This window comes from Cricetulus griseus, chromosome 4 (genome assembly GCF_003668045.3).
Source record: "Cricetulus griseus strain 17A/GY chromosome 4, alternate assembly CriGri-PICRH-1.0, whole genome shotgun sequence".
NCBI classification, from domain to species: Eukaryota; Metazoa; Chordata; class Mammalia; order Rodentia; family Cricetidae; genus Cricetulus; species Cricetulus griseus.
This window is the reverse complement of record NC_048597.1, coordinates 120,991,265-121,016,451: the sequence shown is the minus strand read 5'-3', so window position 1 is coordinate 121,016,451 and position 25,187 is coordinate 120,991,265. Positions and strand designations below refer to the sequence as shown.

General features: G+C 40.1%; 1 protein-coding gene across 2 annotated transcripts in view; it reads right to left on the bottom strand.

The window, feature by feature from the left end:
• The window catches only part of Pdgfd (platelet derived growth factor D), a 214,441-nt gene that overhangs the window by 57,654 nt on the left and 131,600 nt on the right, over positions 1–25,187 (bottom strand). The gene's annotated exons all lie outside the window — the stretch shown is intronic.

Sequence of the window (25,187 nt, the reverse complement as noted above, 5' to 3'; positions counted from 1 at the left end):
GATACTGGATTTCTGACAGTACTGGAGTGATTTCAGTCTAGAATCTATTAAGTATATCAACATTGAATCAGATTGCCATGAGTCCAGCGTTATTTCTGAGAGGAAACCTTTTGCTTTAGATGCCTTGTAAACTCCCAGATCAGTGTAACTTGGGATCTCTCAGCCTTCAGTGGCTGCTCACCCTTCACTGCTGTAAAAGGTTTTACTCCCATTGGAAAGGAAGACTTCAATCTGTCCCAAAGGAAATGTTGGGGTTTGGTCCCTCTGCTCAAGTTCCTAGAAACTTTTGAGATATCTAGTATTAACAGTCATAGGATGGACTACAAAAGTTAGAAATGCACTGTGACTCAGAAGCAATCCGTATCATTGATTACTTTTATATTCAACCACTATGGTTGTTTGATATGGTGGTTTGAATTACAAATGTCCATTATAGGTGAAAATGTCCATTATAGGTGATCCCTAGTTGGTGGCGTTGTTAGGGGAGATTCAGGAGTTGGAACTCTGTTGAAGGAAATGCATCATTGGAAAAGGGCAGTCCACAGCTATGCCTTTTGTTCATGTTACCATGCCATGCTTTCCCTGCCGTCAGTGACTCTAGCCCTCTGGAATCATAAGCCAAAAATAAACCCTTCAATTCTTGTTTCTTTTGACCATGGTGTTTGATAATAGAAACAGAAAAGTAACAAATACACAGATAAACCCATGTATTATCAACCCCCCACCCAAACTCAGGCTACTCATCTTGTTTGCTGAGGGCTCAACCACTCTGTCCTTGCATTCATGATGGGCCATGGCATGCACTTGTATCCTTCACTGTTAAGAACATTGTAGATGATGCCAGAATTTATAGAGTACCACAGAGGGTGGGCGCCTTTGATTTGCACTTCCACAACAGTTCTCAGATCTCCTGTAGCAATTGCTTCTCTTCATTACTTTTTAAAAAAATTATTTAAATTAAAAACAATCTTATTTTACATACCAATCCCAGTTCCCTCTCACTCCCATCCTCCCATGCCTCCCATTAACCCCCATCCCATTCCCCATCCACTCCCCAGGGAGGGGGAGGCCTCTCATGATGAATCATCAAAGTCTATCATATCATTTGGGGCAAGACCTAGGCCCTCCCCCATGTATCTAGGCTGAGAGAGAGATTTCTACCGAGCATTTTAGACCCCTAATCTCTTGGTGTTCCCGACCATAAACTTGGCCTGCTCTTATCAAAATCCCCTGACATTGATTATATTATGGTGTCCGCTCCACAGAAATCCTATGGCAGGTCCATCAGCAGCACCAGATTTCTGCAACAGAGAAGCTAAAAATGTAGCATCCTGTGTTGTCTTTCTTTCTCTGGAGTCTTCGCCCTTTCCTTTTGCTTGTTCATTGTTTATGACTTAGGGAAGATGAATGTCCCTAGCACATTGAAAAATATTTCCTCGAGAGTCTTTCAAAGTATTTTATCAGTATTTTACGTTGATATTCCTTTAAATGCAAGCTTCTTGAAATGGTTATTCTAGTTGGCTTCAATTTGAATTCTTTATTTATCCCCCAGTGGTGTGGTTCTTATAAGATGGTTCATTAATATTTGTAATACTTTCTGAATTGGCAAAGACTTCCCTTCTCTCCCTTCTTACATCCCTCCTTTCATTCCTTTCTGCCTCCATTCCTCCTCTTTCCATTGCTCTCTCTCAATTTCTCTGTTTCATTCTTTTCTTTTACTCATATACCCATCATAGATATGCTGTGTTACATACATGCTCAATATTTAAAATAGGATGTCTTGGGGTTGGCATAATGGACCAGTGGCTTAAAGGAGCTTTCTGTCAAGTCTGAAGACCTGAGTTTGATACTCAGGATGCATGTGGAAGGAGAGAATTGACTTCTACAGGTTGTCCTCTGACCTGGAAAGATGTGCTTTGATGTGTGGTGACTCCCAACATGACTCAATACATACATAAATGTAAGGATTCAGATGTCTTTCAGAAAGTACAGTCTCTGCAGCTACATGTATCATGGAAATCCTCCAAGATTTGTCAAACCTGCTTACCCCTTTTAGGTACATGACCTCTTTCTTCCACTTAAAGTCTTGATGGTTCTCTCTTTAACACGTTCTTCCTTTAGCTTTTGTGATATTTTTTTGATGTACCATTTAGGCTATTTCCTGTCTATAGTCACTTCCTTTCTTGTCATTTTAAATGTCAATATTTCCCAGGATTCTGAAACTCAATATTTAGCACCTGAGCAATGCACTGAATTTCCTGGCTTGTTCATTTGTTTATATACCAATGATGTCTGACTGCAGAATCCAGCCCAGGACCTCTTTGGTGAGACCTGTCCTTCTGGCCTCTTCTTATCGGGTGCTCCCTAGGCACTTCAAAGTCCTCATGCCCAAAATGTCATACAACAACTCTTCCATAAAACTTGTTCACTGTCCTGTTCTTTTTTTCAAGGAAAATACCATGACTTTCATCTGATGGTGTTTCATAAAGCAGAAAGTTATGCACAAATGTTCCCAAATTCATCACAGAATCCTTCCCATATTTTCTTCGTCTTTCTAAGTTGTGATTTTAAAGCCATTCTTTGAGTTTATTACTTGTCTTCTAAACAGTCTTTCTCTGTTCTTAACCACTTGAAATACCTTTTCTGAAGGCTAGCCAAATTGGTCTCCAAAATCAAAATCAAAACAGAGAGTGATAGTCTCCATGATCGGATCTCTGAGAGGTCTGTGGAACCTTCAGCCACTTGATAAACACATTAACCTTTCTGAACTGGCTCCTGTCTCCTGCCCCAACATCATCTCTGGCTATTAGAACATGCCCAGGCTCTTGGGATCATTTTACATTTTATCAGCCCTTAAATTTGCATACATTATTGCTTTTTCTTGAAAGTTCTAACCCTTTCCCATTCAGGGAAGTTTATCTCATCCCTTTTAGAAGTATGTTCAGATCGCTACCAGACAGCAGAGGCTAGGAAATAAAAACATCAGTCTCAGAAATGAGTTGCTTTTTTTGGTGTTGTTGGGCAGTGAAGTCTCATAGACTTCATGAACATTAAAAGCTATTTCCAGTCTCCTGTTTTCCATCCAGAACATGACAACAAGATTCAGTTGTTGAAGACAAGACACACATAAGTCATAGAACATGGAAATATCAAGCTTGTACTGACCTGGAAGCTTCGCCCCAGCTGGCTATCTTTCATGGTGATAGATAGTATCAGATACCAGAGAAGATAATTTGTTGTCAGTCTTATCCAGGTGTAAACCTTGTGAGTTACAATACTAATTGGGTGAAATAGTCCTATTAACACTATAGTTGTCATCAACCACTTTCTGATTGGATTTAAGGACCATTGCTAAGATGAAACCCACACTTGGTATTATTATTGGGCCAAGAACATACTGCCAGACACGATAAGAGAATCCAGGGGAGAACTTACCACTATTACTCTGGTAGGTATGTACAGTATTAATCTAACTTCCAAAAGCCTATCATCACCTGCATAGATTATCATCTCTCATCAGAGAAGCTTCTGTTTGAAGTAGACACTGATTAACATGGATCAAACATGCACCACAGGTCAAGGAGCAGAAATAAGAAAGGGCAGAGCATGAAGCCCTGAATGCAACATCTATACTACACTTCCTCTTCCAAAGATACAGGGATGATTTCAGAAGAGGGGATGAAAATAGTAAAAGAGCCAGACTACAGGAAAAAGTTGTCCTCTCCATAGAGGGAGGTTGCTGGATATGAACCCACAGTAGGACAGCATGCACAAGGCATGTGCAAGCTTAACCCAGACAAAATCTCAGCATGGAGAGGGGACCTGAGCACAAGCGCAACCCCTTTCTCAGGAGCAAATGGTAAATCCTAGCTGCTGGGAGAGGAAGGCTCCATTTCCTTTAAAATAGGTTGACCATGCTCAAGTGGAAGGGAAAATATCCAAGTGGATTTGGACAGCACAAGTTGGCCTTAATGGAAAAATTAAGAGCAACAACAAAGACAGAAAGTTGTGTGGGAGGGAAAGAAGGTGGAGAATATGGGAAGAGTTGTGATACGAAGAGTGAATGATCAGAATATGGTATGAGTGAACGTTCAAAGAACTATTAATGGGGAAAAAGGCTTGAGCAGGTCTGGTGTGGCTGCTAACACCTCAGTGTGCTTAGATTTCAGAGACTTTCTTCATTTTCTATTTCTTTCCAGGCGCCATAGCATACAGTATAAGTCCTAAGATGCAATAGGATATCAATCAGGACTAAAAGAATGAATGGGCTCTAAGATTGTGGTACTGATGTTATCAAATTCTCAATCGATGCTATCAGATTCTCAATAGAAACCCACTATTTATCAATTGAGAATTTATTTAACAACTTTAAAAATCACATTCCCAGTGTTTTAAGTTTGGCTAAAGAGTTAAGTCAATTATTTCTAGTTTTTACACCATTGACATGTGAAGCAGCTGAAACTAAAGGCCTCCAGAGCTACTTTCTTGTCTGTGAAACCACAATTAACACTTAGGTTTTATTTTGAAGGTATTTTCCTTCTAAGTGAACTGTTACGGCATCAACCTAACATTAACGCTAAGAAGGTCACTGATTCAATTACTTTAAGCTTGTGTGAAAAGAATATTTTCTGTACATTTTTGTCCTTCAGTCCATCAAAATTAGTCCTTCAGAGGCTTTAGTGTGGAATTTAAGATAGTGATTCTACAGTCTCAACACTGCTAACAAGGTCGATATCTTTTAAGATTTATTCAAAACTTAAATTTAATTGAAGATGAAAATAAATACATCTTCTAGGAGAAATACTCAGGAGAAAATCAAGATACTACCACTAATTCTGAGGATGGAAAACAGGCTTGAGTGTTGTGAAGATGAAAGAGCATGTTAGAAGATAGAAAATGATTGCATCTTACAGATAAATGAGCAGGAATTTGAAAAACAAGTTTCTCTTCCATAGGTGATCGTAACTAGTCAGCATGAAAGATGCAGACACATTAGATGTCTGTTGAGTTGTGATGGGCAAGATCCTTGTCTGACAGAGGCCATGCAGGAAGTTCAATAACAGGATATGTGCACATCCTTCTGAGAATAGATTTTATGGGCTGTTTTCATCAGATAGTACTGTTGAAAGTTACAGTAGATATAGATCACGTAATAGGACATAAATATTAGTGAAATTGCCTTTAACTATCAATATTAAAGGTAAAGTGTCTACTACAGTACAAGAGATACACTACAATGAGGAGTATATGAGTTTTAATGCAAACTTGTTTTGACTTTTTTGGTTATCATTAAACCTATAGCTGCAAAGTGATTTAGCTGAAAAGAGAAAGCTATCATGGACAGCTATGTGGGAAGTACTGGGTGGTCTCAAAGGTGCAGACAACAGCAAAGCCTTGGGATCCGAAGCTGGGAACACACTGCTGCCCCCTAGGTTGCCTTGCTAAGACAGCAAGGAGATTTCAGAAGCATGCTCATGATAGATGTTCACAAAAGTGAGAAAAACTGGCAAAGAGCTCACTGATTAGCAGACTTGGAACATGACAATGGGGTAAGGGTATCAGCCCCAAGATATTGTTAATTGACTAAAAAATGAAGTCCTTGATACATGGGTGTATGTACCATTTTTTAGAAAGTGACCTGTGGTGTACAATACACATTACTGAAATTTTAAAAATGCATCCCTGTGAAGGGAAAGAATTGTTCATGATGCTCCCTGGGGACCTAACTAGAAGTCAGGGCATGAAATTGAATATGAGAAAATGTGGGCTCTATATCTACAAAGTTTTCCCAATAGTGATATCCATTAAACTATGGAATGCCTCACATTGAAAGTAGTGAAAAGCCATTTTGTAAGTCATTTCACACAAGAGTGGACAAAATGTTCAAAGACATACCTGTGGAAAGTAATCTATATGGTTGCTGCAATGAAGAGCAGAATGAATGGCCCACTAGAGTCTCCTGCTTCTGTCTCCAGGAGTCCTACGTGCTTTAAGCAAATATCTGTCATCTACTGTGAATATATTATGTCATAGCTTTGATTTTTATGTTTATAATCCCTACACTTTTTTGTTTTTTACAAAAAAGCTCCTTGGATTACAAATTGTTTTGTTTGCCTAAAATATATAAATCACATTTCTTGTTAGTATCCTGAGCTCTCTTATGATGATTGTTTTGGGAAAGAGGCAAAACAAGCAATTGGTATTTAATTCATTTTACCATTTACCTTGAAATGTGTATGCCCAGCCTCAATTTAGTATCCTTGCATGCAGATGAGAGTGTGATGAGAGAAACTTTCATGTTTTATTTAGTACTATAAATTCCATCTTAAAAATCTTCCCTTTTAACTACTCATAAACACACAATTTCTTTGTATTTTATTGAAAGCAATTCTGTTGCTTATGGGCATTTATTAACTGAACTTTCTTTTTTATGACAATTTATGAGAAATGGATTAAAAGTAACAGTTACTTAGCATAGACATATCTGAGGCGGCACCTTGAAAATAGCCATTTAATTATAGGCTCATCCTGGAAATGATAAATGTACACAGATACATTTCATGAACTAAAATATTCAGCTAAGTGGGAATGTATTGTAAATTTCAAGCAACGTCTCAAAAAACAAAACAAAGCAAAACAACAACAACAACAAAAACCCCAACAAACCAGGAGCCTAAGACATTATCTTTATATAAATGAAAATATCCCATTTCATGTGTAAGATTGATTTAAGGGCCAAGGCATCAGCTCCATAGGTAAAGTGCTTGAATCTCCAGAACCTAAATAAAGGCCAGGTGTCACAGAATGAATGTGGAAACCAGCACTCCTATGGGGAGATGTGTGGTGAGGCAAGAGAATGTCTAGAAGTCCTCAGGCCCAGTAGGTTGGCTTAAGCAACAGTGGCCAACAAAAGAGAACCTGATCTCAAGTAAGGTGGAGAGTGAGGATGAACACCCAAGCGTGTCCTTTAACCTCCACACTTAACTCCATGCAAGTGTCTGCACACATCAGACAGACAGACAGACAGGCATGACTAACCGGTCTAGTAAGCAGTTTCCAAGGCATCACTGTAAGTAAGACAGGAATGTGCAGGACCTGAAGAGGAGGCTATGGGGGAATTCTGCTTACTGACTAACCCACGACTACCTGCCCAAGGGTGACAGTGTCCACAGTTGGCCAGTCCTTCCCTCTTCAAGACTTGTTTTAAAAATGCTGCATAGACTGGTCTACTGCTATTCGGATAGAGGCACACTCTCAATTGAGACCATTATTCTCAGATGCCTTTAACATAACAAATCGAAGAAAACTAACCAGCACAAACAATGATGTCATAAATGGTAAAAATCAGTTGCCTCACAGGTGAGAGTGGGGTGGAAAACTTATGAGGATGGTATAAAGGAAAGGGGTTACTTTGTTTTCTTTCTTTTATTGTATTTCTTCCTTCTTTCCTCCTTTCCTGTATCTTCCTCCCTCCCCTTCCTCCACCCTTCCCATTCCCTTCCTTTCTTTCTTCCTCCTTTCTCATTCTTCCCTCTTTTCTCTTTCCTTTTCTTGGTATCCTTCCTTTCTCCCTCCTTCTACCTCCTTTTCCCTCCCTTCTTTTTGATGAACATAGCATGGATATTTCTCATTGCTCTCCTGACTCTACACAGGAAATGAAACATACAAACTGGAATGGTATTTGATTGAAGATAAGATATTAAGAGAACAACTTTAAGTTATTTTCTTAATAAGACTCAAATATATTCATAGAGATGTGAAAATCTCATGAGAGAAATGTGTCATTCTATGGGCATTTTAATAGAATTAAACATGACCCATGATTTGTACTATAAAGTCCTTCAAAACCATATGGGGCATTTGCATGTTACAGAATATATGCTATATCTCATTTATGTGATCCTACTCTGTGCTTGGTACATATTAGTTTTAGAAATGTTCAGTGATTTTCCAAAAGTCTTTGAACCAACACCTAATTCAAGCAATAATGTACATTGAGAACTTGCCATCTCTATCCCAAGTGATGCCACGTCTCTGCAGCTCCTGGTCTAGTGACAGTACAGGTCTCATCATGAGATCTGTGAGCTCAGTGGTATGCAATGATCAGAGGCATGATCATGATCATGGGGACTGAACTATGAGAGCACAGGAATTACTTCTTGTGCCTCACTTTCTGTATTGAGAATTCCTATCAAGGAAAAAAAATGTTCTTAAGGAGCCTGAACATCAGAGACACATTTCCTTATTTCTGCTGGAATGAAATGGTTCTCAGTTTTTCCTTTTCTCTTTCACTGGCAGGTTCATTTCCCCTGGGACAAAATTTCCTTTCTTTCCTTCTCCCAAACCCTCAGTTTGCATCTAGCTGAGGTTTGTTTGATGTCTCTCCCACCTCACTGAGTGCAAGGTGGGCTCCAGGTCTTATACCAGAACCTTAAGGCCTATGTTGAATCCTGGCGTTGGATAATAAGATTCCAGAAAAAGTTTTGTAGAATAAGGTAATGAATAATTCAAAAATTGATTTCCATTCCAATCTATGGTCAAGATGAGCTAGTAATTTTGATTTCTGAGGAGAGAAATACTGTGCATTTTGTTAAGGAGAAGTACATATGTGGATAGCATGTCTGTAGATGATTCAAAAAGGAAACTGAACAATATGATCTATTCTGTCACTCTGCCTGAAAATGAAAAATTATCACCCCCTAAATAACCATTTTATTTTCAGTGATGCATCCCACAATACATACATACATACAAATATAGATGTTTATATGTTTTACATAACAAATACTCTTTTGTTATGTTTTTACTTAAGATTTATTTTGTATATTTTTGTGCATGCATGTGTGTGTCTGTGTCTGTGTGTGTGTGTGTGTGTGTGTGTGTGTGTGTGTGTGTGTGTGTGTGTATGCTACTAACAGTGGTCAGAAAAAGGCATTGGATCCCCTGGAGCTAGAGTTTCAAGCCACTTTGAGCTGCCTGAGATGGGTGCTGGGAACAGAGCTCTGCTCCTCTGAGGAGCAACCAGTTCTACTAATCCATCTCTAGGCCCTTCCTTGGTTTCTGAGATAGGGTCTAATGTAGCCCAGGCTGGTCTTGAATTTCAATCATTCTGTTTACATCTCCCAAGTGCTGGAATTACACAGTATAGGCTACCACATCTGTCTATGACACACACTCTTATGACAAAGTCAGACGAAAACTGAATCAAGACGGTTGTTCAGGCTGATTACAACATTAAATCAAAACTAGGTAGTTGTTTGAAAATTTAAATTAAAGCTCTGTCTTTTTAATTTTGAGCTCCCTTCAACAATGATTTCTTGTTTAAAGTTTTATATTCATAGTTTTAATTTTCTACAATTAAAAAAGGCTCTTCCCCAACTAGGCTATCTCTTGTGGCTGAAAGGAATAATTGCGTATTAATTATTCATATTTTTATTGGATATAGACTTATTTATTGCACAAACTTAAATACTAGGGATGTTTGGGTACTTCCTCCCATTACAGTAATACCTGATTTAGCCTTTCAGGAAAGAAAGAAAATGCCAGAGGACCAGGAGCACTGTGGCTTTGTGTCTGTCTTCTTCAGAGTGCTGGCTTACCTTTGAGCTAAAGGAATATATTAAGAGCTATTTGTTCAGTATTTTATAGATTTCTAATAGGAATGAACCCTTTTCCACAGCTGTGACACCAAGAACCTTTTCAAATAAAACTTATTATTATTAGAATTTTTTTATTAAAACCATATTTCAGAGTTATCATTACCAGTTCAAAAGTGACTCAATGAGAAACAATAGAAACAACAGAGCTGAAGAGTGTCACAGTTTTAGGACTCTGGTCCTTCCTTCACTGTCTAAATGATAAATGCTTCTAATTAGGAACTAGATTCACACTGTATAACTTCTTCTTAATATGATCTTAATCTAAAGTGTTGTCAGTGTTTATTTGCTTCTAAGCTTCCTTGAGGGGACTTGGTTAGTGTGCATTCTCAATATTCATATATGGAAATCCTACCCCTTATTGTGGTGGTACTCAGATAATTAAGTCATAAGGGTACAGCTCCCACCAAGGGGATCTGTGCCCATCTGAAAGTCATCCCTGAGAGCTGTCCCAGAGAACTGTCTCTCTATTGTTCCCATCATGAGAAAATAAGGCAGAATCTGGCCCAGAACACCTTCATCAGGACCATTTCATGCTCAGATTTCTAACACCGCCAGAATGGTCAGGAGCACGTTTCTGCTGTTTACAACTTACCCACTTAACGGAAGTTTGTTACAAAGGAACATAATTTGACTCTCTCCTTCCTAAGGTATAAAAATAGCTCCATCTTTGGTATCAAGATGTGGCCAAACTATATGTATTATAGATAGTCCTCAGATCTTACAATCCAAGTGGATCTTTCCAAGTTTACAGATGGAGAAACAGTGTTTGGTGAAATGACAGGCCTTTGACCTTGTAGATAACACACAATTCTGAGGGATTCTGACTTGTATGTCCTCTTCTCTTCGAGAGGGACAAGAATATAATCAAAATATATTGCATGAATTTTTTCCATAAAAGCCAATAAACAAACCATTACACACACACACACACACACACACACACACACACACACACACACTGAAGTTTCTTAAAATTCTTGGAGTTTCTTAAAATTCTGCCAAGCTCTTGAGGCCTCATCAAAGGTCTTCTGCAATGAAACTTTTGTAATGTCAGAGACATAAGTATTAAAAATTCCTGCATATGTCAAGGCTTTCAGTGCTGGAATGTCAGAGAGTATTAAAAATCCTGAATATGTCAAGGTTCCCAGTGCTGTCCTTGAGGAAGGCCAGCTCAGCAGACACAGAACTGGATCCTGTCTGCTAGGACACTGGTTACACAGCCTGATGAAAGATCTGGCAGCCCCTGAAGGCTACTTGAAGTTGGAAGGTGGCAGAGACATTCAGAGTTGATTATTTGCTGCACCTATATTCTACACTAACCCTAACATCAGTGCCTCATGGCTGCCTCCACTCTGTCCTTATCCCCAAGTCAATCCCACCTTCAGCTTCTTCAGTGTCCTAAGAGGCCCAAGGGAAGGCAGCTTCAAACCCTTGTCATAGCCATAGGATCACAGAATTAGAGGCTTCCAGGCTCATGGAAATGAAGGCCACATTTTACAGGTGTGTTTTTGCTTTCTACATCATTGGAAATTGTTTTGTGTCACACTGTTTTCAAACTCCCAGAGGCATCTTAGGTAATGGATTGATGTTCATTAGTCTAGCTAATTAAATGTCAATGTCCTGTGATAGAAATTCTAGCCAGTCCCCACCATGAAAGAGCTCCAACTGTCAGAGTAAGATATGCTCATGGGTTTTTATGGGTTGAAATAAATGTGCCATCACACATGAGACAGTTGTGTTTTATATATATATATATATATATATATATATATATATATATATGTGTGTGTGTGTGTGTGTGTGTGTGTGTGTGTGTGTGTGTGTGCGTGCATGTATGTGCGTGTTTATAATTAAACTAAACTAAATGGTTAACTAAATAGTTTTCAAAAAATAGTTAAAATACCTTATTCAACCAGAGGTCTTCACCAATAATAATAAAAAGAATGTACAATTATGTACTTTGTTTAGAGGTAGGAGTTTTGGTTTTGCTCTTTAAAAGTTAAAACAGCATAACAGCATTGAAAGAGGGGGTGTCAGCGGCAAGAAAGGGGGGCCTGAGGAGTTAGGACCTTCACATAATCTTTTCACTGATGGGCAAATGTATGACATAAAAAGGTTGTTTTTGTTGTTTAAGTGGTGAGCACTAATGGTCACGATTGTGTTTAATCTCTGCAATTCTCAACTGTGCTTTGCTTATACTCAGGAAGAGAGGTTGTGGTTAGAATTCGAAATGAACCCCATAGCATCAGGTGCACACACACCACAGTGTACATGTGGAGCTCAGAGGGTAACTTTGTGTCTTCAGCCATGTAGGTACAAGTCATTGGATTCTGTCTTGGTACCAAGTGCTTTATCCACTGAGCCATTTCTCTGACCCCTTTCATCACTTTTTAAAACTGAAATAGTGGCCTACCTTAGGCACATCTTTAAAATGCAAGCCATTTTCTAGTAGAGCTGTCTAGCGCTTATCATTTTCTTTTCTTTTTTTATTGGAAGAGGTGTGGTTCTTTTTTTTCAGATTATTTTTATTTGAATTAGAAACAAGATTGTTTTACATGAAAATCCAAGTTCCCTCTCCCTCCCCTCCTCCACTACCACCCCCCCAACTAAAACCCTACCTATCAAATATCCTTTCTGCTCCCCTGGATGGTGAGGCCTTCCATAGGGTGTCATCAGAGTCTATCATATTCTTTGGGATAGGGCCTAGGCCCACCCCTGTGTGTCTTGGCTCAGGGAGTATTCCTCTATGTGGAATGGGCTCCCAAAGTCCACACCTATGCTAGGGAAAAGTACTGAACTACTAGTGGAGGTCCTGTAGATTTCCAAGGTTTCCTCACTGAAACCCATGTTCCTAGGGTCAGGATAAGACCCCTGCTGGTATCCCAGCTATCAGTCTGGGGAGCAAGAGTTCCCCTATGTTCAGGTCAGTTGTTTCTGTGGGTTTCACTAACCTGGTCTGGACCCCTTTGCTCTTCACTCGTCCTCTGCATCTGGATTCCAGTTCAGTTCAGTGATAAGTTGTGGGTGTTGGCTTCTACTTCAACCAGCTGCTGGATGAGTGCTATTGGGTGGCCTATAAGTCAGTCATCAATCTCATTATTAGGGGAGGTCATTTAAGGTAGCTACTCTTCTGTTGCTTAGATTGTTAGCTGGTGTCATCTTTGTAGCTCTCCAGATATTTCCCTGGTGCCTGATTTCTCTGTAAACCTAAAATGTCTCCCTCTATTATGGTATCTCCATTCTTATGATCCTATTCTTCCTCAACCTATTCTTCTAACTCAACCTTTCTGCTCCCTCATGTCCTCTGAATCCCTCCTCTTCTTCCCTTCTCATTCTCTTAGCTCCCTCCGCCTCTTCTCATGCTCTCAATTTGCTCAGGGGATCTTGACACTTCCCCCTTCTCCAGGGGACCATGTATGTCTCTCTTAGGGTCCTCCTTGTTTACTAGCTTCTCTGGCAGTGTGGATTGTAGACTGGTAATCCTTTACTCTATGTCTAAAATCCACATATGAGTGAGTACATATCATGTTTGTCTTTTTGTGATTGGGTTATCTCGCTCAGAATGGTTTCTTCTAGTTCCATCCATTTTCCTGCAAATTTCAAGATTCCATTGTTTTTTTTTTTTTTCCCCCCGCTGAGTAGTACTCCATTGTGTAAATGTACCACATTTTCTCTATCCATTCTTCGGTTGAGGGGCATCTAGGCTGCTTCCAGTTTCTGCCTATTACAAATAGTGCCGCTATGAACATCGTTGAACACATGTCCTTGTTATATGGATGTGCTTCTTTTGGGTATATGCCTAGGAGTGGAATTGCTGGATCTTGTGGTAGACTGATTTCCATTTTCCTGAGGAGTCGCCATACTGATTTCCAAAGTGGTTGTACAAGTTGGCACTCCCACCAGCACTGAAGAAGTGTTCCCCTTTCTCCACATCCTCTCCAGCATAAACTGTCATTGGTGTTTTTGATTTTGGCCATTCTGACAGGAGTAAGATAGTATCTCAGAGTTGTTTTGATTTGCATTTCCCTGATGACTAAGGAAGTTGACCACTTTCTTATTGTTAAGGGCCATGGGCCCTAAACTATGGAGTTTAAAGCCCATCTTTGTAAGCCCTTTTATGACCTTTAAGTTTGCAGCTTAAGGCCGACTCTGTGAGCCTCATATAACCTGTAATTAGATGGTTCGGCACGGAACTGCTAATTGCTTCTGTTCTGAGAAAGGGCCTGGGGCTTTCCTGTTTCCTGGGGCTTTCACTGTTCTGGGGAAGATCACAAGATGTTCCGGATGATAAGAAGAATGCTCCAGCCCCAACATACACCAGATGTTCCTTCCTGTTATCTCCCCGCTTACCCAATTTCCTTGGTGCAGGGCTATATAAGCCCAGTCTGAACCCCAATAATTCGAGACCTTGACATTGCATAGACGGACTCTGCTCCCCTCTTTTGCGCTGCTTAGTCTCCTTCCTTCTCTTGCCCATGACTCTTTCAGGCAGCCCCCCTCCGGAACCCTGAATGACTGACCCGCAGGACGGGACATCTTATGTGTCTTTCAGCTGCTCTTATCATTTTCATTTTCTGCTTTGCCTTTATGTACCAAAATGTGAATACCCCAGAAATCATAGTTGTAGAGAGAAGGTACTATGTACCAAAAGGCACAATCATCTACAAAACACAACAGCTTTCTGTCTTTAGGGTGCGAGTTCACTGGTCTCCCATCAGTATAACTAACATGAGATAAACAGGATGCTGTACTTTCCAAGTACCATCAAACAGCATCTCTCTCCAAGCTGGAAATGTTTGTACTAAGCACACAGGAGAATCATCTGCTCATGTGCTTAGTCGATGAGGTTTATAAAGAAAATTAATTACAGTAGTAAAATTAGATTTCAAACTCCCCTGTGTCAGAAGGCCAAGTCAAAGTGCAAGAAAACATTCCCAGAAAGCCTCCTCACATGCAGAGGCAAAAGAGCCTCCACCTGGGGCTCTGTAAGACCTTACAGTGAGATCTGGGGCCTGCTGAAACTCTTTGCACAGTTTTGAGCATCTTCATTCTTGTCTGAAGTCCATGGCTTTTAGTTTCGGGAGTCCTGCACACCAGCCCTGGTTCCATGATCACACAGCCCTGTTTCCATGATCACACAGCCCTGGTTCTATGATCACACAGCCCTGGCTCCATGATCACACAGCCCTGATTCCATGATCACACAGCCCTGATTCCATGATCACACAGCCCTGGTTCCATGACCGAACAGCCTTGGTTCCATGATCACACAGCCCTGATTCCATGATCACACAGCCCTGATTCCATGATCACACAGCCCTGGTTCCATGATCACACAGCCCTGGTTCTATGATCACACAGCCCTGGCTCCATGATCACACAGCCCTGATTCCATGATCACACAGCCCTGGTTCCATGATCACACAGCCCTGTTTCCATGATCACACAGCCCTGGTTCTATGATCACACAGCCCTGGCTCCATGATCACACAGCCCTGATTCCATGATCACACAGCCCTGATTCCATGATCACACAGCCCTGGTTCCATGACCGAACAGCCCTGGCTCCATGATCACACAGCCCTGATTCCATGATCACACAGCCCTGATTCCATGATCACACAGCCCTGGTTCCATGACCGAACAGCCTTGGTTCCATGATCACACAGCCCTGATTCCATGATCACACAGCCACCTCCTGTGCCCTGTGCTCACTGCTCCATTTCTCATGGGCTGTGTTCACAAAACATCGGTTCTCTAAGCTTCCAGGGCTGCATCCTAAATTCTCTTAAAGCAGTTTTCTTGGAGATACATAATTCATGGTTGAACAGGATATGCTATGCAGGCTCTGCAAACAGTAGACACCTTACATAATCTCCTATATAAAATCCTTGCCATTTCAAAGCTTTAACAACTATTATTTTTATCATCATTCTTATGTAGCAATATATTATTATTGTTGTTATCATTGTTGCCGGGATTCTATCTACGAAATGGTATGTTCTATAAAAGCAGGAGTTTTGCTGAATTGACTACTATATGTACAGTATTAACCCTAGTATATAATGTGTAATAAGAGCCCAATAGATGTAAGATTTGTAGTACATTGACACCAGTGTAGAATGGAGAAAGCCAAGCAATATGACAGCATTTCTTTTCTCTCACCGATTTGGCTCCTCTCAGCTTCTCAGTACTCCCTTCCTTCCTCCCACTCTGCTGTCTCCCACCAAAGGAGTCCCTTCACCCATTACTTACCTAGCCATGTCTTTGTCGAGTTGTCTTTTACTTCAGGATTACAGTACATTTTGTCTCATTTGTTATGAACTCTATTACAGCTCTGTTACATATTTAAACATAAAACAATCTGATTAAAGTAACTGATCCACTCAATGCTCCTATGGAGAAACCTCATTCAGAGTGATCTCCAAAGTTGGTGGTGTTTTAGCACATTTGAGAGATACTAAGTGTTGTTTGGTGGTGGCAGTGAGGAATGAATTACAGAGCTCAACAAGCCCAGGTGGAGTTTATTAGGTAAAAGTGTGGGGGGTAGGGAGTGCTTGTGTTGGTCAGCCGAGAAAGGAAGTGAGGAAGAACAGAGAGAATGTTTAGATGCTTGAATGTATGGCAAATCCTTCCATCTACCCATCTTCTGGCAGTTGTTGGAAAGGCTCCCTAAACTTTTGGGATTTAAAGAACCCTTAGGCTGCCAAGTTGAGTTGATATCTGGGGGATTTTGGGCCACTTCTTAGTACAGAGGTGAGTGAGTCTGGGGGCTGTTAATAGGGCATTAAGTATAGCAGTTTGACATTTCCTAAGACATCCCAGAAGAGTGGACGGGCTTATACTTTTTGTTGTCTTGTTTCCCATGAGAGAGGCAGAAAGATCCAATGGCTTTTAAAATGAAGATCAACAATGCTGGCTCAGGCCACTTAGTTGCTTGTCAGTAAAAACATGGGGGTCAAGGGCACTAAGCCTGAATTATGTGGAGCCCAAGAGAAGGCAAAAAGCCAAAGGGCTGTAACCTGAAAGACCCATGGGTCCAAAAAACAAAGGCATAAACTGCTCTGTTAAAGTGGGGGCTGAGGGCACTAGGCCCAAAAACCTCACTTGTGGGAAATTGCCAGAGGTGATTGTCAGTGAAAGGTACCAGTCATAGCCTTGAAGGCAGTGCCTGGGGGTAAGAATCTTCCTTCTTTGCTCTTTCTTACTCTTTGAACTATTACAGATTGAAGCTAGGACCTTGAACACCGTAGGCAAGTACTCCATTACTGATTTATACTTCAGCTTGGTAATTTCCCTCCCTCCCTCCCTCCCTCCCTCCCTCCCTCCCTCCCTCCCTCCCTCCCTCCCTCCCTCCCTCCTCCCTCCCTCTCTTGCTTTTGTTTATTTTGAGACTGGGTCTTGCTAAGTTACCCGGATGGTTTTTGAACTCACTTCTTAGCCCAGGCAGGTTTTGAACTCGTGACACTTCTGAGTAAACTGTACTACCAAGCCCAGCTAGTCCTCCCTCTTACCTGACACAGATGTTGGCTGGGTTCTCTCACCCTCCTTTATGCTCTCTACCTTTAGCAGCTGCTACACTGAGGAACCAAAACATTACTGCCACATACAGTAAACAGTGCTTCTCTCTGTTCTGACTTTGCTGTGGTTTAGTGTTTGCTTTTCTCCCCCAGCCTCACATCATTGCAGCTTAATGTTTCATATTTCAGTTGGCATTTTATTTCAACTTGCCGTTTTTGTCTTCCTGGCTAGCTTGAGACCCTCCGCAGCCATTTCTCATCACATTGCTTTCTTTTATCTGTTCCCATCGGTCCTTTAAACAGTCCCTGTACAAACTAACTCATTTAGCAGTTGATTATCTGTTCCTTCCCAATGCCATGAAGCAGTACCGCAGCTCCTATACCTCTCAAACGTGGCGGACAATGTGTTTGCAGGGAGAAACTGAGGTGAATAGACTATGCCATGGATGTCACTACTCATGCCTTACAATTCTGTGCAAATTACCAAACAGAAGATGTTCAGAATATTTTTAAAAATTTATCTGCCTTTATAAATCATGATGGAATTTCCACAAAATATAAAGGTAAAAGGAAGAAGTTCCTTTACTACTTTTATTTAATAATTTAGCTCAGTCAGTGGAGTTATCAAATATGATCCAAATATATTGCATGAAATTCTCAAAGAATTAATAAAATATTACAATAAAAATAATTCAGCTTAGAATGACAATTAGGCTTCTCTCTATTGTTGATAATTTTATTTTTGCTTCATGAGCTGAAATTTATCGATGAGTAAAAAATTCTAATAGAGGATTTGTTTTGTTTAATAGAGATATCCCTCTTCCTACCATTGCTCTTCCTCTTCCCCACCTCTGCCTTTTTCTTTCTAAGTTCAGGAGTTACTTACACGTAAATCTTTGATTTATTTGAGCCTTTATGTCAATGGAAATCTTAAGGGGACAACTTACAGTTAATTCACTATATGGGTATGACCCTTAAGTGGCTGTTCTGATAAAATTGCTTTTTAAAATAATTTTCAAAAGTGTTCATAATAATAATGGGCTTTGACACATTTCAATAGATGAAATATACTAAAATTTACTAACAGAACAAAAGGTTTCGAGTAATATTCCAATAAACATTCATTTTAGTTAAAATGATTGTTTATGATTATAATGTGTAAATACTATACTCTAATATTCTTGTGTTTGTAATCATAGACAATAAAATATTTCTTCCTTGGATGAAGAAAGTGAAATATTTTCAGAGTGCGCAAGTGTGCACATGTACACTTACATGTATGTACACATATTCCACGTTTGTATACACACACATACACAAACACACTCTCCACTGTGCATATACACACTCATACCTATATACACTGGCAAGGACTTAGAAGTTCACATGTATCATAGTTAGGGTTTCCACTGCTGTGAAGAGACATCATTACTATGGCAACCCTTAAAGGAAAACATTTAATGGAATGGCTTACACTTTCAGAGATTTACTCCATTATATCATGATGGGACATGGTGGCATGCAGGCAGACATGGTGCTGTAGCTAAGAGTCCTACATCTTAGTTGGCAGACAACAGGAAGTGAACTGAATAACTAGGTGTGGCTTGAGCATACATGAGACCTCAAAGCCAGCTTCCACAGTGACACAACTGATTGGCAAGTTTCAGAGGCTTAGTCTATTATCATCATGGCAGGACATGAAAGCATCCAGGCAGATATGGTGCTGGAGAAGGATCTGACAGTGGAGAAGCAGCTGTATCTTGATCCCAAAGGTATCAGGAAGTGGCTGATATACTGGGTGTGGCTGGGGCATATATAAGACCTCAAATCCTACCCCCCAGAGTGACATACTTCTTCAAAGAAGGCCATACCCACTCCAACAAAGCCACATCTTCTAATATTGCCACTCCCTATGACCTTATGGGGGTCAATTAAATTCAAACTACCATATTCTATTCCCTGGCATCCATAAACTTGTAACAATATTATAATGCAAAATGCATTTAGTCCAACTTCTAAATTCCCCATAGTCTATCACAGTCTCAAGAATGTTTAAAAGTCCAAAGTTCAAAGTCTCTTCTGAGATTAATACAATCTCTTGACAGTAATCCCCCATGTCTTGGTTAGGGTTTCTGATGCTGTGAAAAAACACTATGACCATGGCAACTCTTATAAAGGAAAACATTTAATTGAGTAGCTTACAGTTTCAGAGGTTTAATACATTATCATGATGATAGGACATGGTGGCATGCAGGCAGGCAGTGTACTAAAAAGGTAGCTGAGAATTCTACGTCTTATATGGGCAACATGAAGTAAACTGACACACTGGGTGGTATCTTGAGCATATTTGAGACCTTAAAGCCCACCCCAGCAATGACACACTTCCTCCAAGAAGGCCATACCTACTCCAACAAAGCCACAACTTCTAATAGTGCCACTCTCTATGAGCTCATAAGGGCCAATTACACTCAAACTACCACAACATGCTACCTGATATAGTATCAATAACATTGATGGCGACTAAAATAATGAGTATCTGAATGATTAATATATTCCATGCAGAATTATCTAATTTAGTCATCACAACTAAAGTCAGAGGATCCTCCTCTTTGTGGAACTGAAGAGACTAAAACCATAAATAGCAGAGCTAAAATTCACAGTAATACTCCAACCTTATTTTCCATCAACACTGTGGGCAGTGATACACTTAATGAACATTAGAATGTTTTTTCTAACAGGCACCACTTTTTTTCACTCCTCTACAAACTGAATTAGAGATGGGTGATCATTTATTTAAATAGCTACATCAAGCAAGTGATTGATAGTATTATACCTTCCATTTAATTATGCCTCCTCAATGGAATGAAAGGAGGAGAAACAGCAAGGAAGCAGAACCATGCAGTTCATGCATGAGTCAGAGTTTCCCAGAAAAGAGTCACTTCTGCAAACTGTCTGGTACATGACACTGTGTAGAATACACATAGGGATAAATGTTTGCACTGCTCTTATCCTAGAAAAGTTGTTATTTATCTTAGGGAGACTGATACATTATTAGTGATAGGGAAAGTAGTGTAATTATCATCATTATTGAGCACTATGTGGGTACTGAGAAAGGCATTGCTATTGTTCTAAAATCTTATCCCAACCTCAGTGTTAAAGGTGGAAAAGCCCAAAGTGAAAACCTTGTTCAACATCACACTACCAACAACAGGTGAAGCATGCCTTCAATGCCTTCAATATGAAGTGTGCCTCACTATATAACTTCATTTCACCTGTCTGCTCTGGAAGGGACTATGACAGGTCTGGGAGAAAAGGCAGAGGCCTTAATTTCAAGTACATAAAATAATGCTTAAATGCAAGATTCAGTGCCAACCCAAACCACATTACTTCAGTGTCATCCATTAGTCATTCACAATATCATATAATAAAACTTGATTACAATATAAATTAGACTTTTCCAAAAATGTATGACAATTGGCCATATAGATTCAATTCCAGTACATTGAATCTTTATATCCCTGAGAATCTACTGCACACAGCCTCTGAACATGGACTGTGTATCTGAATAGCCACTGAGGTCCTTGGGCCTACAGATCACCAGTGAAAATTAGAATGTTAACCAGTCAGGGATGTCTCCTCAGAGGAGACAACGGTTATTGTTTTCCACCAAGAAGGCTGGGAATGGGTGTTGTTAATGACCTAGTGACCTTTGAAATCCATGGAGCAGACCTCACCCCATGCCCAGATTCCTTCTCTCTAGACCTTTATATTTGGCTTTGTTTCTCCATCAGTGAAGATGTCCATAGGTCAGATGTCACATGAACTTTAAAGCCTGACCTCTACACTATCTCAGAGACCACACAGGATCCTAGACCTGTATGCTGCAGAACCCATCATCATGGTTGCATATACTTCCAGTTGAGTTTTGATATAATTATGCCTCCTTGTGCACCAGGGATTGCATTGCACCAAGAAACTTTTTCTTGTAATTTTACTGTGTTTGAATATGCTTGCAATAAACTGCCTGGTGTCAGAATCTAGGAGTTTCAACCAGTACTGACTAAGTCAGGCTGAACTGAATTTACCCTTTTTTCCTCTCTTGGTTTATTTCCTCCAATGCTTTCAGGGGCTTCCACAGCTGTCTAGTATCCCACTTAACATTGGTTAGAGAATAATAAAAGGTCTTCATCATGACCCCTAAAGTTTCACATAGTTGCATTCATTATTCTGCAAGAACATGTTTGTACTGCAGCTGTTTTACCTCAACAATATTGATATTAGAAATGGGATGTCTTATGCTCTGGGGAGATGGCTCTGTTCCTAAATTGCTTGCTATGCAAACATGATGACCAGAGTTCAGGTACTCAGCATCCACATACAAGCCAAGTGTGCTGCTGAATACCTGTAACTACAGTGCCAGGGGACAAAGACAGGAGGATCTTGGGGGCTTGCTGACCAGCCAATATAGCCAAAACAGATAACTCTAGTTTCAGTGAAAAAAAAAAAAAAAACCAAAAACCTAGTGCCAAATATGATATCCCAAATATCCCAATTGCTGTGGGATATTTGATCACACTGTGTGAAGATGTGTCTCTGTCCTTCCTTGCCTGTCTAAGGAATCTTCTGATTGGTTTAATGAGGAGCTGAACAGGCTAGGTGGGACTTATGAGGGAGAGATAGGAAATTTGGGAAGGGATCTGAGGCAAGAGATTCACCGGGAAGAGGCAGAGGAAGTCAGATGCATGGTACAGAGGCGAGGTAATGAGCAATGTGGAAGAATGTAGATTAATATAAACAGGTTAAGTTGCAAGAGCAAGTTGGGAACTAGCCTAAGATAAGGTCAAACTTTCATAATTAATAAGAAGTCTCTGTGCCATTGTTTAGGAGCTGGTGGTCCATAAAAAGACTGGCTACATTTGGCATCCAACATCAGGCACATATATCTAAGCAGAGGGCCTGAGAGACTCCAGAAAAGTTCTGAACATGGTTCTTCCTAGCAACTGCAGTCTCTCAGACAGTCCCAGTGCTCACATGGTAAAGAGTCAAGGCTCCGTTAAGAGGCCCTGCTGTGCAGCCCAGCTCTTTCTTGAACAGCTAGTATGTTGCTCAGTAGCAGAAATACCTGCTTGCTGCAGCACAGACTCAGCAACTTCCCAGAGCCGGGGCAGGCAGGCATGACTAGTGAGAGGTCCCTGTGCACAGACATGGCAGTTTCCCTGGTAAACTTGAAATCCTCACTGATTATGACTGCCCCATTCTGTCCTGTCAGATGTGAGGTAGCCTGGCGCTTTAAGGCTTGGCTCATGCTGCAGGTATGCAGAAAGCCAGGTTCAGACCAAGAAAACCTCTGAATAAGTACAGTATGCTTGAAAATATGCTCAGATGTGGAAGGAAAAAAAAAGAAAATGGGTATAGACAGTCATAGAAAAATAAGTAGTTTAAAATAGCAAGTCTTTAAAGAGAGAAAAAAAATAATATATAAAGAATAAGTCATATAAGGATGGAAATACCATAACACAAGCTGTTTGGTTCCTATATAGTGCTTTATTAACTTTAAAATTTTTAAATACTAATGAGCAAAAAGCAACAGATGCTGAGAGACATTGGGTTGTGGGAACAAAAATGCTAAATTAAATCAGTATTTGTATTTTAAGGATGTCTTAACATCAGAATGGAAGACCACAAATGCATTGCATTGGGGGAGAGGCTCTGCCTTTGTTTCCACAGGAAATAAAAAGCTATGGATTTCTTCAAAATTAATAAAGATCAGATTTGACTGGGGAGACCTCCTGAAAATCTTAGCTGCAGACTTAAAGAAATAAGCCAAGAAAAACTACAAGACAGGTGATGTACATGCGGATCCTTCTACATGGGAACAGCTCTGAGACGGGATGAGAGGATAAATCTTGTTGTCTACAGAGTCCTCATTACTTATTATTACATGTCATCCATTCATATGATACAACTGGAGGTCTAAAATACAGTTTGGTTATGCAGTCCAAACTGACTTATAAAGTTGACATATACCTTTTACCTGTTCAAATTATCTTTGGCAGACTTCTACATACCACACATTCCATATGTTAATACAGACATGTACATTATTCCTAAAAGTTTGTGTGTTTTCAGAAAAAAAAAGGACCAGGCACCAATGAAGACAAATAGCCCAGGTGATCCAGCCTCACAGAATTTTGTATCCAGAACAACTTCAAAGCAGTTATTTGAGATGGTCTAGCTACAGAGATTACTCTAGCCAGGACTTCAGTTAAGCCCTGCAATTTCCCATCACACAGAGACTGAACAACAAATGATACGGCTAGCTCTCCAAGGATTTGAAAGTTATCCCAATTTTTTCAGGGTCCCCTAAAGATGACATTGCCCCCAGACAAAAGGAAGTAATTTTAAGAACATGATGCTCACATTCCCAATAGTTGGGGTGGGTGGTTTTTGGTCATTCGGTGGGTAATGGATATTTGTCCTCCCCTACTTGCTAAATTTCAGAATGCCACAAGGTGTTTTGCAGGCTTCAGGGGGAGAAAAGCCATCTGATCCAGCTGTGAACTGCACAGAAATGACTGGCAAGATCTTCTATTGGCAAAATAGTGACATGGATGCTATGAAGGTAAGCAACAGATGTCTAGTTAGATTTAAAGCTTTCATCATAAGTGGAAACTCATGCCTGGTACTGTAAGCCTAGCCAAGAACCTATGGCTGGGGTGGTCATAGACCCTAGGGAGAACCCATTACTATTCTTTTGCTAAAGGGACAAAGTATCAAACTGTCTTCTAAATACTTACGTTTATACTCATAGTGGAATTCTCACCCCCTTGCCAGAGGAGTTAACACAGAGACTCACAGCTGTTTAAAATGCAGAGAATATATGACTGTGGGGCGCTCATTCCTAAATGGGACAGGTGGCAGACAGATTGTAAGAACCAGAGGGATGATTGCTGCAAAATAACATCTGAACTTGCAGCAGTATTGGTTGCCTGTATAAGAGCTATACAAGATTAAACCAGTCAAATATCCAGCCCGAAGAGTAAAGGAGATCATAAGGCTCTACCCATAGATGAGGAGATGTTAACAGCTGATGGTTACTGGGGGAGCGGTAGTAGGTTCTTTTTAGTGGTGTAGTCCACTGTAGGTTACCCAGTGGATAGTGTCCTTTACTCGTGAACATATGGACAGCAGTTATTCAGCTCATTGGAGTGTGGGAGGGAGGGAAGGAAAAGGGGAAGAGAGAGGGGGGGCTTGTTTGTCCTGGGGATTATGCAGGAGTAGTTGGAGGAGGATCTAGGGAACTATATGACCTAATTACACTGTATGCATGTATAAAAATTATCAAAAAAGAAATAAAAAAATTTAAAAAGTTTAGTAGAGAAATAAACATATATCTCCACAAGTATCTAAATGGGCAAGCACACCCACATGTGTCCACATGCATATAATGAATAAATGAGTAAAATAAAAATAGAAATAAGTTGTCTCTGGCTTATGGAGCATTTAACTTAACCATGCCCAAGGCATCACAGAAGGCATATGCACTGGAGTAGCAGTCCTTGATGTCTTAAGAGGAAAAGATCTTTTGCTGAGCCACTCTGTCCATCACCAATTAAATGTGCCGAGTCCACTTTGCCATGAACAACTGTGAACAGGCGTATCACTGCATACATTCATTAAATTGGAAAGAAATGGAGAAACTAAACATCCACAGTTAATTTCAATGCTTAGCAGTACCACATAAGTCTGCAATAATCTAAACCATGTTGGATGGATTGTTTCCAAATTAAAACTGGAACCAGTGTCAGCTCATGCTAGTTTTTCATTGACAATGTTCTGATGGAGAATTCACTCAGTTTACAACACAAGACAACAATAGATGATTAAAAACAGCATCATATTTTTCTATTCTAAATTCAATCCAAACACAAAAGACAAAAAGATGGAAAAAATTGATGCCATTTAGAGCACTGTGTTGTACTTGGCACCCATACTTTAGGCTAGATAA